The sequence below is a fragment of the Arachis stenosperma genome, unplaced genomic scaffold (genome assembly GCF_014773155.1).
Source record: "Arachis stenosperma cultivar V10309 unplaced genomic scaffold, arast.V10309.gnm1.PFL2 arast.V10309.gnm1.Scaffold_100028, whole genome shotgun sequence".
Classification (NCBI taxonomy): domain Eukaryota; kingdom Viridiplantae; phylum Streptophyta; class Magnoliopsida; order Fabales; family Fabaceae; genus Arachis; species Arachis stenosperma.
In genome coordinates, this window is record NW_026651370.1 from 2,105,169 (window position 1) to 2,119,764 (window position 14,596).

At 41.1% G+C, this 14,596-nt stretch overlaps 1 non-coding gene across 1 annotated transcript; it reads right to left on the reverse strand.

Moving 5' to 3' along the window:
• Positions 1–4,597: 4,597 nt before the first annotated feature.
• LOC130959970 (small nucleolar RNA R71) lies at positions 4,598–4,705 on the reverse strand. The gene has a single exon (XR_009078943.1). It is a non-coding gene; the product is annotated as a small nucleolar RNA R71 (small nucleolar RNA).
• Between the last annotated feature and the right edge of the window lie 9,891 nt (positions 4,706–14,596).

Consider the following 14,596-nt stretch of genomic DNA (forward strand, 5'->3'; position numbering starts at 1 on the left):
AAGGAGGAACAGACGCGAGCGCACGCATTGCGCTAGCGCGTCCTATCACATGTTACCAATGTACGCGGACGCGCACTTGTCGCACGCGCGCCCTTACGTGCTGCCACCACTCTAGGCTTCTGACCCGAGAGTTGGGCGTGCCTCAAGCCCATCCTAAGCCTCAGGCCCAACCTCATTTACGCGTGCGCGCGCTATACGCGCACGCGTCCTTGCCTAATTTGACTTATCCACGCTTAAGCGTGTTGTACGCGCACGCGTAGGTCCTTAGACTCCTCAATGCACGCGGACGCGCACCGTGCGCGCTCGCATCGATTCAAAATGTGATAACCCTAATGCGCGACGCACACTGCGCAGTCGCGCACCTTCCCCCTCCCAACCTCCATTTTCGTCTTCTTCTTCCTCTTCTCTCCCACAACCGCCGTCGCAGCGGCAGCGCCGGCCACCACCGCACGGCCAACTCATTACCTCTCTCAACCATCAACCCCACTCATCCTCTCTCCTCCACTCGCTCTCTCCTCCTCCCTTCGGCCAAACACCCGGGCCGCCTCTGCTCAGCCACCATTATCACCACTGCCGGTCGCAACCTCTATCGGCCACCACCGTCACTTCGTGCTCTCTCTTTCATCTACTCTCTCCCTCCGCTTCAGTCTCTCACCCTCCTTCACGCAGCAGCTGATGAGCGGATAATTTGTACGCTTTTTGGCATTGTTTTTAGTATGTTTTAGTTGAGTTCTTAGTATATTTTTATTAGTTTTTAGTTAAAATTCACTTTTCTGGACTTTACTATGAGTTTGTGTGTTTTTCTGTGATTTCAGGTATTTTCTGGCTGAAATTGAGGGACCTGAGCAAAAATCTGATTCAGAGACTGAAAAGGACTGCAGATGCTGTTGGATTCTGACCTCCTTGCACTCGAAGTGGATTTTCTGGAGCTACAGAAGCCCAATTGGCGCGCTCTTAACAGCGTTGGAAAGTAGACATCCTGGGCTTTCCAGAAATATATGATAGTCCATACTTTGCCTAAGATTTGATGGCTCAAACCGGCGTTCAAAGTCACCCTCAGAATTCCCAGCGTTAAACGCCGGAACTGGCACCAAAATGGGAGTTAAACGCCCAAACTGGCATAAAAGCTGGCGTTTAACTCCAAGAAGAGTCTCTACACGAAAAATGCTTCATTGCTCAGCCCAAGCACACACCAAGTGGGCCCGGAAGTGGATTTCTATGTCATTTACTCATCTTTGTACACCTTAGGCTACTAGTTTTCTATAAGTAGGACCTTTTACTATTGTATTGACATCTTTTGATCTTTGGAACCTTTTTCTTTAGATCTTTTGATCATTTTGGAAGGCTGGCCTCACGGCCATGCCTAGACCTTGTTCTTATGTATTTTCAACGGTGGAGTTTCTACACACCATAGATAAGGTGTGGAGCTCTGCTGTACCTCGAGTATTAATGCAATTACTATTGTTCTTCTATTCAATTCCGCTTGTTCTTTGTCCAAGATATCACTTGTTCTTCAACTTGATGAATGTGATGATCCGTGACACTCATCATCATTCTCACTTATGAACAAAGTGACTGACAACCACTTCTGTTATACAAGCAAACAAGGCTCTAGTGTTTATCTCTTGGATTCCTGATACACGATGCATGGTTGATCGCCTGACAACCGAGTGCTCGCCTGACAAACGAGCCAGCCATTCCGTGAGATCAGAGTCTTCGTGGTATAGGCAAGAACTGATGGCGGCATTCAAGAGAATCCGGAAGGTCTAACCTTGTCTGTGGTATTCTGAGTAGGATTCAATGATTGAATGACTGTGACGTGCTTCAAACTCCTAGCAGGCGGGGCGTTAGTGACAAACGCAAAAGAATCACTGGATTCTATTCCGGCCTGAACGAGAACCGACAGATGGATAGCCGTGCCGTGACAGGGTGCGTTGAACATTTCCACTGAGAGGATGGGAGGTAGCCACTGACAACGGTGAAACCCTTGCATAAGCTTGCCATGGAAAGGAGTAAGAAGGATTGGATGAAGGAAGTAAGAAAGCAGAGAGACGGAAGGGAAGGCATCTTCATACGCTTATCTGAAGCTCTCACCAATGATATACATAAGTATCTCTATCTTTATCTTTATGTTTTATTCATCATCTATACCCATTTGAGTCTGCCTGACTAAGATTTACAAGGTGACCATAGCTTGCTTCATACCAACAATCTCCGTGGGATCGACCCTTACTCGCGTAAGGTTTATTACTTGGACGACCCAGTGCACTTGCTGGTTAGTTGTGCGAAGTTGTGTTTATGCCATGGTATTGAGCACCAAGTCTTTGGAGCCATTACTAGGGATTATTTGAGTTGTAGTGATCACAATTTCGTGCACCAAGTTTTTGGCGCCGTTGCCGGGGATTGTTTTGTGTATGGACAACTGACGGTTCATCTTGTTGCTTAGATTAGGTATTTTTCTTCAGAGTTCTTAAGAATGAATTCTAGAGTTTCATGATAATCTGTTGAAATCTGGCTGGCTGAGAAGCCATGTCTAATCTTATTGGACCGAGGTTTCAACTGATCATCACAATAGCTTGTTGATTTCTGTCAATCTTGCCATTGGAGCAATGATCTGCTAAGGCTTGGCTGGCCATTGGCCATGTCTAGTGTTTTGGACCGAAGCTTTCTTTGAAAGCTTGGCTGGCTGTGAAGCCATGTCTAATTCCTGGACCGGAGTCTTAGACTAGCATTGCAATGATTCCTGGAATCCAAACTAAGAATTCTGAAACCTTCATTTTCTATTTCCACTTAATTTTCGAAAAAAGCACAAAAAAAAATTTTTAAAATCATAAAAACCAAAAATATTTTATGTTTCTTGTTTGAATCTAGTGTCTCATTTTAAGTTTGGTGTCAATTGCATGTTTCTGCTCTTTTTGCATTCATGCATGTGTCTTCATTAATCTTCAAGTTGTTCTTGATGATTTTATTACTATGATTCTTAATTCTCTTGACTTGAGTGTTTATGTGTCTCATATGCATTCACATTTTATTAGTGTCAGTAGTATACAAACTGCTAAGTTTGGTGTCTTGCATGCATTGTTATTTGATTTTAGTTGAATTTTGATTATTCCTTATTATTAAAAATCCAAAAATATTTTAATTTGTGTCTTTTCAAGTCAATAATACAGAGAATTGAAGACTCATAACATACTGCAGAGGAATTACACAGAAAAAGCTGGGCGTTCAAAACGCCCAGTGAAGAAGGACAGACTGGCGTTTAAACGCCAGCCAGGGTACCTGGTTGGGCGTTTAACGCCCAAAAAGGTAGCATTTTGGGCGTTAAACGCCAGAATGGATACCATTCTGGGCGTTTAACGCCAGGATGGCACAAGAGGGAGGATTTTGTTTTCAAATCAAATTTTTTTTTAAGTTTTCAAAGTTTTTCAAAATCAAATCTTTTTCAAATCAAATCTTTTCAATCAAATGTTTTCAAAATCAATTTCTTTCCTTTTTCAAAGATACTTACTAACAATTAATGATTTGATTGAACAGTTCATGTATGTTGCCTTTTCTGTTGAGAAAGGTTTAATGTTTGAATCATATCTTTTCTTGTTAGGCAAGTCATTAATTTTTAAAATCAAATCTTTTTAAATTGTTTTCAAATCATATCTTTTCAATCATATCTTTTTAAAACCATAACTTTTCAATCAAATCTTTTTAATCACATCTTTTTCAAAATAGTTTTCAATCAAATCTTTTTAATTTCTAATTTCAAATTCTTTTTCAAAAATCACTTGATTTCTTTTCCATTTTGAGTTTTCGAAAATTGTCAATCAATTTTTTCAAAATATTTTTAAAATCTTTTTAATTGAATTTTCGAAATTTCTTCCCCTCTTCTCACATCCTTCTATTTATGGAGTACCACTCTTCCTCAATGCACAATTCGAACTCTATCTGATTAAGTTCGAATTCTCTACTTCTTCCTTCTAATTTTCTGTTCTTCTGACACCTCAAGGAATCTCTATACTGTGACATAGAGGATTCCATATTTTCTTGTTCTCTTCTCCTTCATATGAGCAGGAACAAAGACAAAGGCATTATTGTTGAAGCTGGCCCTGAACCTGAAAGGACCTTGAAGCGAAAGCTAAGAGAAGCTAAGGCACAACTCTCTGTAGAGAACCTAACCGAATTCTTCAAAGAAGAAGAAGACATGGCAGCCGAAAACAACAACAATGCAAACAATGCAAGGAAGGTGCTGGGTGACTTTACTGCACCTACTCCCGACTTCTATGGGAGAAGCATCTCTATCCCTGCCATTGGAGCAAACAACTTTGAGCTTAAGCCTCAATTAGTTTCTCTAATGCAATAGAATTGCAAGTTCCATGGACTTCCATTGGAAGATCCTCATCAGTTCTTAGCTGAATTCTTGCAAATCTGTGACACTGTCAAGACTAATGGGGTTGACCCTGAGGTCTACAGACTTATGCTATTCCCTTTTGCTGTAAGAGACAGAGCTAGGACATGGTTGGACTCACAACCTAAAGAAAGCCTGGACTCTTGGGAAAAGCTAGTCAATGCCTTCTTGGCAAAGTTCTTTCCACCTCAAAAATTGAGTAAGCTTAGAGTGGAAGTCCAAACCTTCAGACAAAAGGATGGAGAATCCCTCTATGAAGCTTGGGAAAGATACAAACAATTGATCAGAAAGTGTCCATCTGATATGCTTTCTGAATGGAGCATCATAGGTATTTTCTATGATGGTCTCTCTGAACTATCCAAGATGTCTTTGGATAGCTCTGCTGGAGGATCTCTTCATTTGAAGAAGACGCCTACAGAAGCTCAAGAGCTAATTGAAATGGTTGCAAATAACCAATTCATGTACACTTCTGAAAGGAATCCTGTGAACAATGGGACAAGTCAGAAGAAAGGAGTTCTGAGATTGATACTCTGAATGCCATTTTGGCTCAGAACAAGATATTGACTCAACAAGTCAATTTGATTTCTCAAAGTCTGTCTGGAATGCAAAATGCACCAAGCAGTACTAAGGATGCTTCATCTGAAGAAGAAGCTTATGATCCTGAGAACCCTTTAATGGAAGAGGTGAATTACCTAGGAGAACCCTATGGAAACACCTATAATTCTTCATGGAGAAATCACCCAAATTTCTCATGGAAGAATCAAGAGAGACCTCAACAAGGTTTCAACAACAATAATGGTGGAAGAAACAGGTTTAGCAATGGCAAGCCTTTTCCATCATCTTCTCAGCAATAGACAGAGAATTCTAAGCAGAACCCCTCTGACTTAGCAACCATGGTCTCTGATCTAATCAAAACCACTCAAAGTTTCATGACTGAAACAAGGTCCTCCATTAGGAATTTGGAGGCATAAGTGGGACAGCTGAGCAAGAAAATTACTGAACTCCCTCCAAGTACTCTTCCAAGCAATACAGAAGAAAATCCAAAAGGAGAGTGCAAGGCCATCAACGTGGCCGAATTTGGAGAGGAAGGAGAGGCAGTGAACGCCACTGAGGAAGACCTCAGTGGGCGTGCACTGACCTCCAATGAGTTCCCTAATGAGGAACCATGGGAATCTGAGGCTCAAAATGAGACCATAGAGATTCCATTGGACTTACTTCTGCCTTTCATGAGCTCTGATGAGTATTCTTCCTCTGAAGAGGATGAGTATGTCACTGAAGAGCAAGTTGCTAAATATCTTGGAGCAATCATGAAGCTAAATGACAAGTTATTTGGAAATGAGACTTGGGAGGATGAACCCCCTTTGCTCACCAAAGAACTGGATGACTTGTCTAGGCAGAAACTACCTCAAAAGAGACAAGATCCTGGGAAGTTTTCCATACCTTGTACCATAGGCACCATGACCTTCAAGAATGCTCTGTGTGACTTAGGGTCAAGTGTAAACCTCATGCCTCTCTCTGTAATGGAGAAGCTAGGGATCTTTGAGGTGCAAGCTGCAAGAATCTCATTAGAGATGGCAGACAATTCAAAGAAACAAGCTTATGGACTTGTAGAGGATGTTCTGGTGAAAGTTGAAGACCATTACATCCCTACTGATTTCATAGTCCTAGAGACTGGGAAGTGCATGGATGAAACCATCATCCTTGGCAGACCCTTCCTAGCCACAGCTAAGGCTGTGATTGATGTGATGGAGGTGAACTAATCATTCAAGTGAATGAAGAATCCTTTGTGTTTAAGGCTCAAGGATATCCCTCTGTCACCATGGAGAGGAAGCATGAAGAGCTTCTCTCAAATCAGAGTCAAACAGAGCCCCCACAGTCAAACTCTAAGTTTGGTGTTGGGAGGCCACAACCAAACTCTAAGTTTGGTGTTGAACCCCCACATTCAAACTCTAAGTTTGGTGTTGGGAGGTTCCAACATTGCTCTGAGCATCTGTAAGGCTCCATGAGAGCCCTCTGTCAAGCTACTGACATTAAAGAAGCGCTTGTTGGGAGGCAACCCAATGTTATATTTTATCTATTTCCTTTTGTTATTTTATGTTTTTGTAGGTTGATGATCATGAGAAGTCACAAAATCAATTGAAAAAGCAAAAAAAGAATGAAAAACAGGAAGAAAAATAGCACACCCTGGAGGAAGAACTTACTGGCGTTTAAACGCCAGTAAGGCTAGCAGGTGGGCGTTTAACGCCCAGTCTGGCACCATTCTGGGCGTTTAACGCCAGAAAGGGGCACCAGACTGGCGTTAAACGCCAGATATGGGCAAGAACCTGGTGTTAAACGCCAGAAATGGGCACCAGCCCGGCGTTTAACGCCAGAATTGGCTAAAAACGCAATTTTGCATGCCACTTGGTGCAGGGATGACTTTTCCTTGACACCTCAGGATCTGTGGACCCCACAGGATCCCCACCACCCTCTCTCTTCTTCTTCACCCATTCACCAATCACTTCAACACCTCTTCCCCAAAAACCATTCACCTATCAAATCCCATCTTTCTCTTCACCACTCACATCCATCCTTCATAAAACCACACCTACCTCACCATTCAAATTCAAACCACTTTCCCTCCCATCTTCACTCCTTCATTTTCTCACACCCTAAACACTACTTCTTCCCCTTTTGGCCGAACCACAAAGCCATCTCCATCTCCTCCATTTCTTCTTCTTCTACTCTCTTCTTTCTTCTTTTGCTCGAGGACGAGCAAACCTTTTAAGTTTGGTGTGGTAAAAGCATTGCTTTTTGTTTTTCCATAACCATTTATGGCATCCAAGGCCGGAGAAACCTCTAAAAAGAGGAAAGGGAAGGCAAAAGCTTTCACCTCCGAGTCATGGGAGATGGAGAGATTCATCTCAAGGGTGCATCAAGACCACTTCTATGAAGTTGTGGCCATGAAGAAGGGTCAACTTTGATCAAAGGTTGGACCAAGTCCTCATAGACATTTGTGAAGAGGGCGTTCAATGAAAGAGAGATTCAAGAGGGAAGCCGGTTCAACTGAGAAGGCATGACCTCAAGCCCATCACTAAGAAAAGGATGGAGCAAACAAGAGATCCCACTCATCATGAAATCCCTGAGATACCTCAAGGGATGCACTTTCCTCCACAAAACTATTGGGAGCAACTGAACACCTCCCTAGGAGAATTAAGTTCCAACATGGGACAACTAAGGGTGGAGCACCAAGAACATTCCATCCTCCTCCATGAAATTAGAGAAGATCAAAGAATCATGAGAGAGGAGCAACAAAGACAAGGAAGAGACATTGAGGAGCTCAGGCACTCCATAAGACCTTCAAGAGGAAGAACAAGCCGCCATCATTGAGGTGGACCCGTTCTTTAATCTCCTTGTTCTTTATTTTCTTGTTTTTCGAATTTTAGTGCTTATGTTTATCTATGTTTGTGTCTTATGATCATTAGTGTCTTAGTGTCTATGCCTTAAAGTTATGAATGTCCTATGAATCCATCACCTCTCTTAAATGAAAAATGTTCTTAATTGAAAAAGATAAGAATTGCATGAATTTTGAATTTTATAACAGTTTAATTATTTTGATGTGGTGGCAACACTTTTGTTCTCTGAATGTATGCTTAAACAGTGCATATGTCTTTTGAATTTGTTGTTCATGAATGGTTGGCTCTTGAAAGAATGATGAAAAAGGAGACATGTTACTGAGGATCTGAAAAATCATAAAAATGATTCTTGAAGCAAGAAAAAGCAGTGAATACAAAAAAAGGTGTATTTTCAACGGTGGAGTTTCTACACACCATAGATTAAGGTGTGGAGCTCTGCTGTACCTCGAGTATTAATGCAATTACTATTGTTCTTCTATTCAATTCCGCTTGTTCTTTGTCCAAGATATCACTTGTTCTTCAACTTGATGAATGTGATGATCCGTGACACTCATCATCATTCTCACTTATGAACAAAGTGACTGACAACCACTTCTGTTCTACAAGCAAACAAGGCTCTAGTGTTTATCTCTTGGATTCCTGATACACGATGCATGGTTGATCGCCTGACAACCGAGTGCTCGCCTGATGATGAGCGGATAATTTATACACTTTTTGGCATTGTTTTTAGTATGTTTTCGGTATGATCTAGTTAGTTTTTAGTATATTTTTATTAGTTTTTAGTTAAAAATCACTTTTCTGGACTTTACTATGAGTTTGTGTGTTTTTCTGTGATTTCAGGTATTTTCTGGCTGAAATTGAGGGACCTGAGCAAAAATCTGATTCAGAGACTAAAAAGGACTGCAGATGCTATTGGATTCTGACCTCCCTGCACTCGAAGTGGATTTTCTGGAGCTACAGAAGCCCAATTGGCGCGTTCTCAACGGCGTTGGAAAGTAGACATCCTGGGCTTTCCAGCAATATATGATAGTCCATACTTTGCCCAATATTTGATGGCCCAAACCGGCGTTCAAAGTCACCCTCAGAATTCCCAGCGTTAAACGCCGGAACTGGCACCAAAATGGGAGTTAAACGCCCAAACTGGCATAAAAGCTGGCGTTTAACTCCAAGAAGAGTCTCTACACGAAAATGCTTCATTGCTCAGCCCAAACACACACCAAGTGGGCCCGGAAGTGGATTTTTATGTCATTTACTCATCTCTGTACACCTAGGCTACTAGTTCTCTATATATAGGACCTTTTACTATTGTATTTTCATCTTGGTTCTTCTGGTTCCCTCCCTGGGGCCGAAACCAATGATCACTTTTGTTCTTATGTATTTTCAACGGTGGAGTTTCTACACACCATAGATTAAGGTGTGGAGCTCTGCTGTACCTCGAGTATTAATGCAATTACTATTGTTCTTCCATTCAATTCCGCTTGTTCTTGTTCTAAGATATCACTTGTTCTTCAACTTGATGAATGTGATGATCCGTGACACTCATCATCATTCTCACTTATGAACAAGGTGACTGACAACCACTTTTGTTCTACAAGCAACCAAGGCTCTAGTGAATATCTCTTGGATTCCTGATTGCACGATGCATGGTTGATCGCCTGACAAACGAGCCAACCATTCCATGAGATCAGAGTCTTCGTGGTATAGGCGAGAACTGATGGCAGCATTCAAGAGAATCCGGAAGGTCTAACCTTGTCTGTGGTATTCTGAGTAGGATTCAATGATTGAATGACTGTGACGTGCTTCAAACTCCTAGCAGGCGGGGCGTTAGTGACAGACGCAAAAGAATCAATGGATTCTATTCCGGCCTGAACGAGAACCGACAGCTGAATTCCGCGTGCTGTGACAGAGCATATGCAATCGTTTTCACTGAGAGGATGGGAGGTAGCCATTGACAACGGTGAAACCCTACACAAGCTTGCCATGGAAAGGAATAAGAAGGATTGGATGAAGACAGTAGGAAAGCAGAGAGACGAAAGGGAAGGCATCTTCATACGCTTATCTGAAGTTCCTACCAATGAATTACATAAGTATCTCTATCTTTATCTTTATGTTTTATTCGTTTACCACTATACCCATTTGAGTCTGCCTGACTAAGATTTACAAGGTGACCATAGCTTGCTTCATACCAACAATCTCCGTGGGATCGACCCTTACTCGCGTAAGGTATTACTTGGACGACCCAGTGCACTTGCTGGTTAGTTGTGCGAAGTTGTAGTGATCACAATTTCGCGCACCACCTGACAAACGAGCCAGCCATTCCGTGAGATCAGAGTCTTCGTGGTATAGGCAAGAACTGATGGCGGCATTCAAGAGAATCCGGAAGGTCTAACCTTGTCTGTGGTATTCTGAGTAGGATTCAATGATTGAATGACTGTGACGTGCTTCAAACTCCTAGCCGGCGGGGCGTTAGTGACAGACGCAAAAGAATCACTGGATTCTATTCCGGCCTGAACGAGAACCGACAGATGGATAGCCGTGCCGTGACAGGGTGCGTTGAACATTTCCACTGAGAGGATGGGAGGTAGCCACTGACAACGGTGAAACCCTTGCATAAGCTTGCCATGGAAAGGAGTAAGAAGGATTGGATGAAGGCAGTAAGAAAGCAGAGAGACGGAAGGGAAGGCATCTTCATACGCTTATCTGAAGCTCTCACCAATGATATACATAAGTATCTCTATCTTTATCTTTATGTTTTATTCATCATCTATACCCATTTGAGTCTGCCTGACTAAGATTTACAAGGTGACCATAGCTTGCTTCATACCAGCAATCTCCGTGGGATCGACCCTTACTCGCGTAAGGTTTATTACTTGGACAACCCAGTGCACTTGCTGGTTAGTTGTGCGAAGTTGTGTTTATGCCATGGTATTGAGCACCAAGTCTTTGGAGCCATTACTAGGGATTATTGAGTTGTAGTGATCACAATTTCGTGCACCAGCAGCCCCCACCGCCGCTGCTCTGCTCGTCTGCCATAACCGCCACCGTTCACGGCGGCGCCACTTCCCTGAGTCTGTTGCCCCTACCCTTTCCTAGTACACCTTCCCATTCCTCCCAGCTCCCAGGTTCCTACTCAACTTCTGTTTTTCTGTTTTTCTTTTAATCATCAATTTCTGTTAGTTAGTCTAATTGTCTGTTAGTTAGTTTAAATTCAAGTTTCGCATGATAGGTTAGATAGAAATAATTGCGGTTAGGTAGCTAGGACTGGATAGAGGATTCTAGGCCTGATAAGTGCTCCGTATGTGCATATTTGCTGTCTGTTTATTTGAATATTGTATGCTGATTTTAGACTGTTTTTATGCACTTCTTGTTGCCTGAATGTCATACAATCACTGCTGTGCTCAATTGATGTTGTGAACATGCTATTTGTGCTGTTTTGCCACCCGGGAACGTCCAGTTTTAAGCCGGAATGCTGCCCAATTTTCAAGAATATTGGTTCAATTTTAGTCTTTATTTCAAATTTGGGCAAATTTCTGTTTTCTTTTGATTTCCCGGATTTGCATCATTCACTGTGAACATGAACCACAACTTCTCTTTTATTTGCGCATCAATATCATCATATCACTAACCTACTTTTCTAACTTACTAATTTCTTTAACCATTTACCTTCCACTCATCTTTAACCTTCTTTAACAATTCTTTTCTACTATGATGATATTATTGCCTTTTGAATGAGAGTTGTTGACTTTAATGAAGGATTGCATTTTTGGTTCACCTGTTCACTTTTGCATATTCCTTACAACATCATGATCGTTTTTTTTGCCAATTGTATCCTGAACATGCCCTCTTTGTTACATGCTAAGTGTTTTACATTTTCTATCATATTTTTCAGGATGTCGGATAAAGGAAAGGCCATAGCCACTGCCACCTCCTCCAAGAAAAGAAAACACTCTACCCCCTCCATTCCCTCTATCTACAAGCATTATGCTAAGAATCCATTAAACGATGAGGAAAAGGAAAACCAGCAGTTACCTTCTACCGATCCTACTAAGTTCCCTAATCTTTACTGTGAGCTTCGATTTTCCAAATATCGAACAACAAAGCTGAATACTGAGAGGAAATTGCTTTTACCTAATGATGTGAGACGGTCCATTACTAGCCGGATCCTTGAGTTGGGTATCGATTTCGTTGACAGAGATTTGGGGGACATCAATATATCTTGGGTAAAGGAATTTTACTGCAATTTCTTCCGTCCGACCTTGAATTCAGTTCAGGTGAGGGGTAGAGAGGTCATGATCACTGAGACTGCTATTGGGGAGGCACTACAGTGTCGGCACATTCCTGATGACATGTGTGCCCATCAGCAGGCAGAGATAGCTGTCCATACCATGACCTTTGACTATGAGGCGCTTAGGAGCGTGATTGGGTTACCAGATGCCACTTGGGTCATGGAATCGAGCAACACAAAGCCCAAAGGGATGCTCTTTGCACACTTGAACAAGGAGGCCAAGACTTGGCAGATGATCTTCGCTCACTACGTCTTGCCCACCACTCACTTTTCTGAGATCCCTATGGAGATGTTACTATTGATTGGCTGTGTTATGGAAGAGAAGGAAGTTTATTTTCCCCAATTCAGCAGGATGCTCCTCCAGTAGCTACGGACACTACAGAGCCACCACAGACTCATGAGGAGCCGGTCCCACAGCCTCAGCCTGAGCCAGAGCCTATCGTTGTGCCTCAGCCTGATAGCATATCCTTTGGGGACCGGTAGCATTATTTGGGGACCGGTGAACTTTTCGGACACTTTCTTAGTTACCTTATTTTGGCATATCCTTTGTATATATTGTGATGCATCTTTAGTTTACTTTGGATACTTTTATTGCTTATTTTGGATTTTTAGATATTTTGATGCTTTTGGATATTTTGGATATTTTAGATTTCATACTTTTAGCTGGATTTCCTTCTCTCTATACATTTTTGCATATCTTTCTTTTTAGTTTGTGGTTGTGATTAAAAATCATACTTTGAATTGCAAATACTTAGTCACCCTTTTTGCATAAGAAATTGGTTTTAAGTAAAAAGAAAAGGGTGAACTAAGGAAATTTTTGGATTTTTCAATCACATCGATGCTTAGTCAAACATGAGATCTTTCAAGAAGTTTAATTGTAGGGCATTAACCCAATTGATTGAAAGAAATTTTTTTTTTAGTGAGGCTTGCTTGAATTTCATACTTTATGAAGCATGTATTGAATTGAGAGCACAAGCAAGTGAGACTTTAGCTTATTGATGTGGTTACATTTTATAACCACTTATTTTCCATTCTTGTGTGAAATTGCTCTCTTTCTATGATTATGATCCTTGATTTGCTTGATTCTATATGTCCATTTATTTCTTGTATTTATGCATTTGTATGATTGAGGCCATCACTTCATGAGCTCACTTATCCAAATGGCCAACCCTTTTATATTCCTTTGTTAGCCAAGTTGAGCCTATGATTAACCAACTTATTCCCATTTTAGCACATTACAAGCATAAGGCGGAAAACAATGAAAAGTCCTTGTTTGGACCTTTGATTAGCCTAGGCTAGTGAGAGTGTTTATCATTCAAAGTTGGTGAGGCATGGGAACATTGGATGGGATAAAAAGGGTAGTACACGTTCATGTTTAGAAATTGGAAACATACTCATGTATCGATCAATTGTAAAACCTTATGCATTGATGTTTTGGTGTATAGTTTGAAAGAAAGAAAAAAATGATGAAAAGAAAAAGAAATAAACGTGAAAAAAAAGGGGAAAAGAAAGAAAAAAAAGAAAGGCAATAAAGGGGACAAAATGTCCCAAAGTGAAGCTCAATAAGAATCAATGCATAAGTGTAGTGGAGTAAAAAAAGGAAAGTGCATGAGTATGTGAAAAAGTGAAGAATGGGTAGTTAGATTAGTACTTAATTGTATAGGTCATTATATAGGTTAGGTGGGAAAGTCTATGCTAATCAAAGATTCAATCCTAGTCCACTTAACCATAAATGATCCTATCTTGACCCTAGCCCCATTACAACCTAAATGAAAGCCCTCATGATGAATGTATGCATGCATTAAATAAGTGTAGATTGTTAGAAGGAAATCAAATTTTGGAAAACATGACTAGAAGAGAATTGAGCGGATTGACCCTTAACACTTGAGTGAATGGAGCGGATACACATCCGGTGAGGGTTCAAAAGTTCAATCACATGTGTTCACCTATATTATCTATGTTCTTGCAAGTTTGAACTCTTTCCGATAATTCAATACAATTGTGGTTTGGACTTAGTTCCCATTGCCTAGCTCTTGTGCTTACACATGCTCTCTTGGGAATTGATTTGTTTGAACTAAGCATTTTCATTTGCTTAGATAATTGCATTTAGATAGGATTCATATAGTTTAGTTGCATTCAATAAATGTCATAACCCTTAGTTCCTTCTTATTTTAGCATGAGGACATGCTAAGGTTTAAGTGTGGGGAGTTTGACAAACCCCAATTTGAGGGTTTATCTTGTATTGAATTTAGGGCGTTTTGATAACCTTTTCTCGCATTTAACCTATGAATTTGCATGGTTTTGTAATCTCTCCCGTATTTGTGCCTAAGTGTAAAAACATGCTCTTTAAGCCTTATTTTGATGAATTCTAGTTCTTCTTTGATTCCATAAGATGCCTTGATGTATTTGCTAGTAATCTCAGGATGAAATAGGTAAGGCATGGATCAAAGGAGCAAGGAAGGAAGCATGCAAGTGGAGAAAAGCACAAAAGCCAAAGAATTGATCCAGGCCATGCATGCG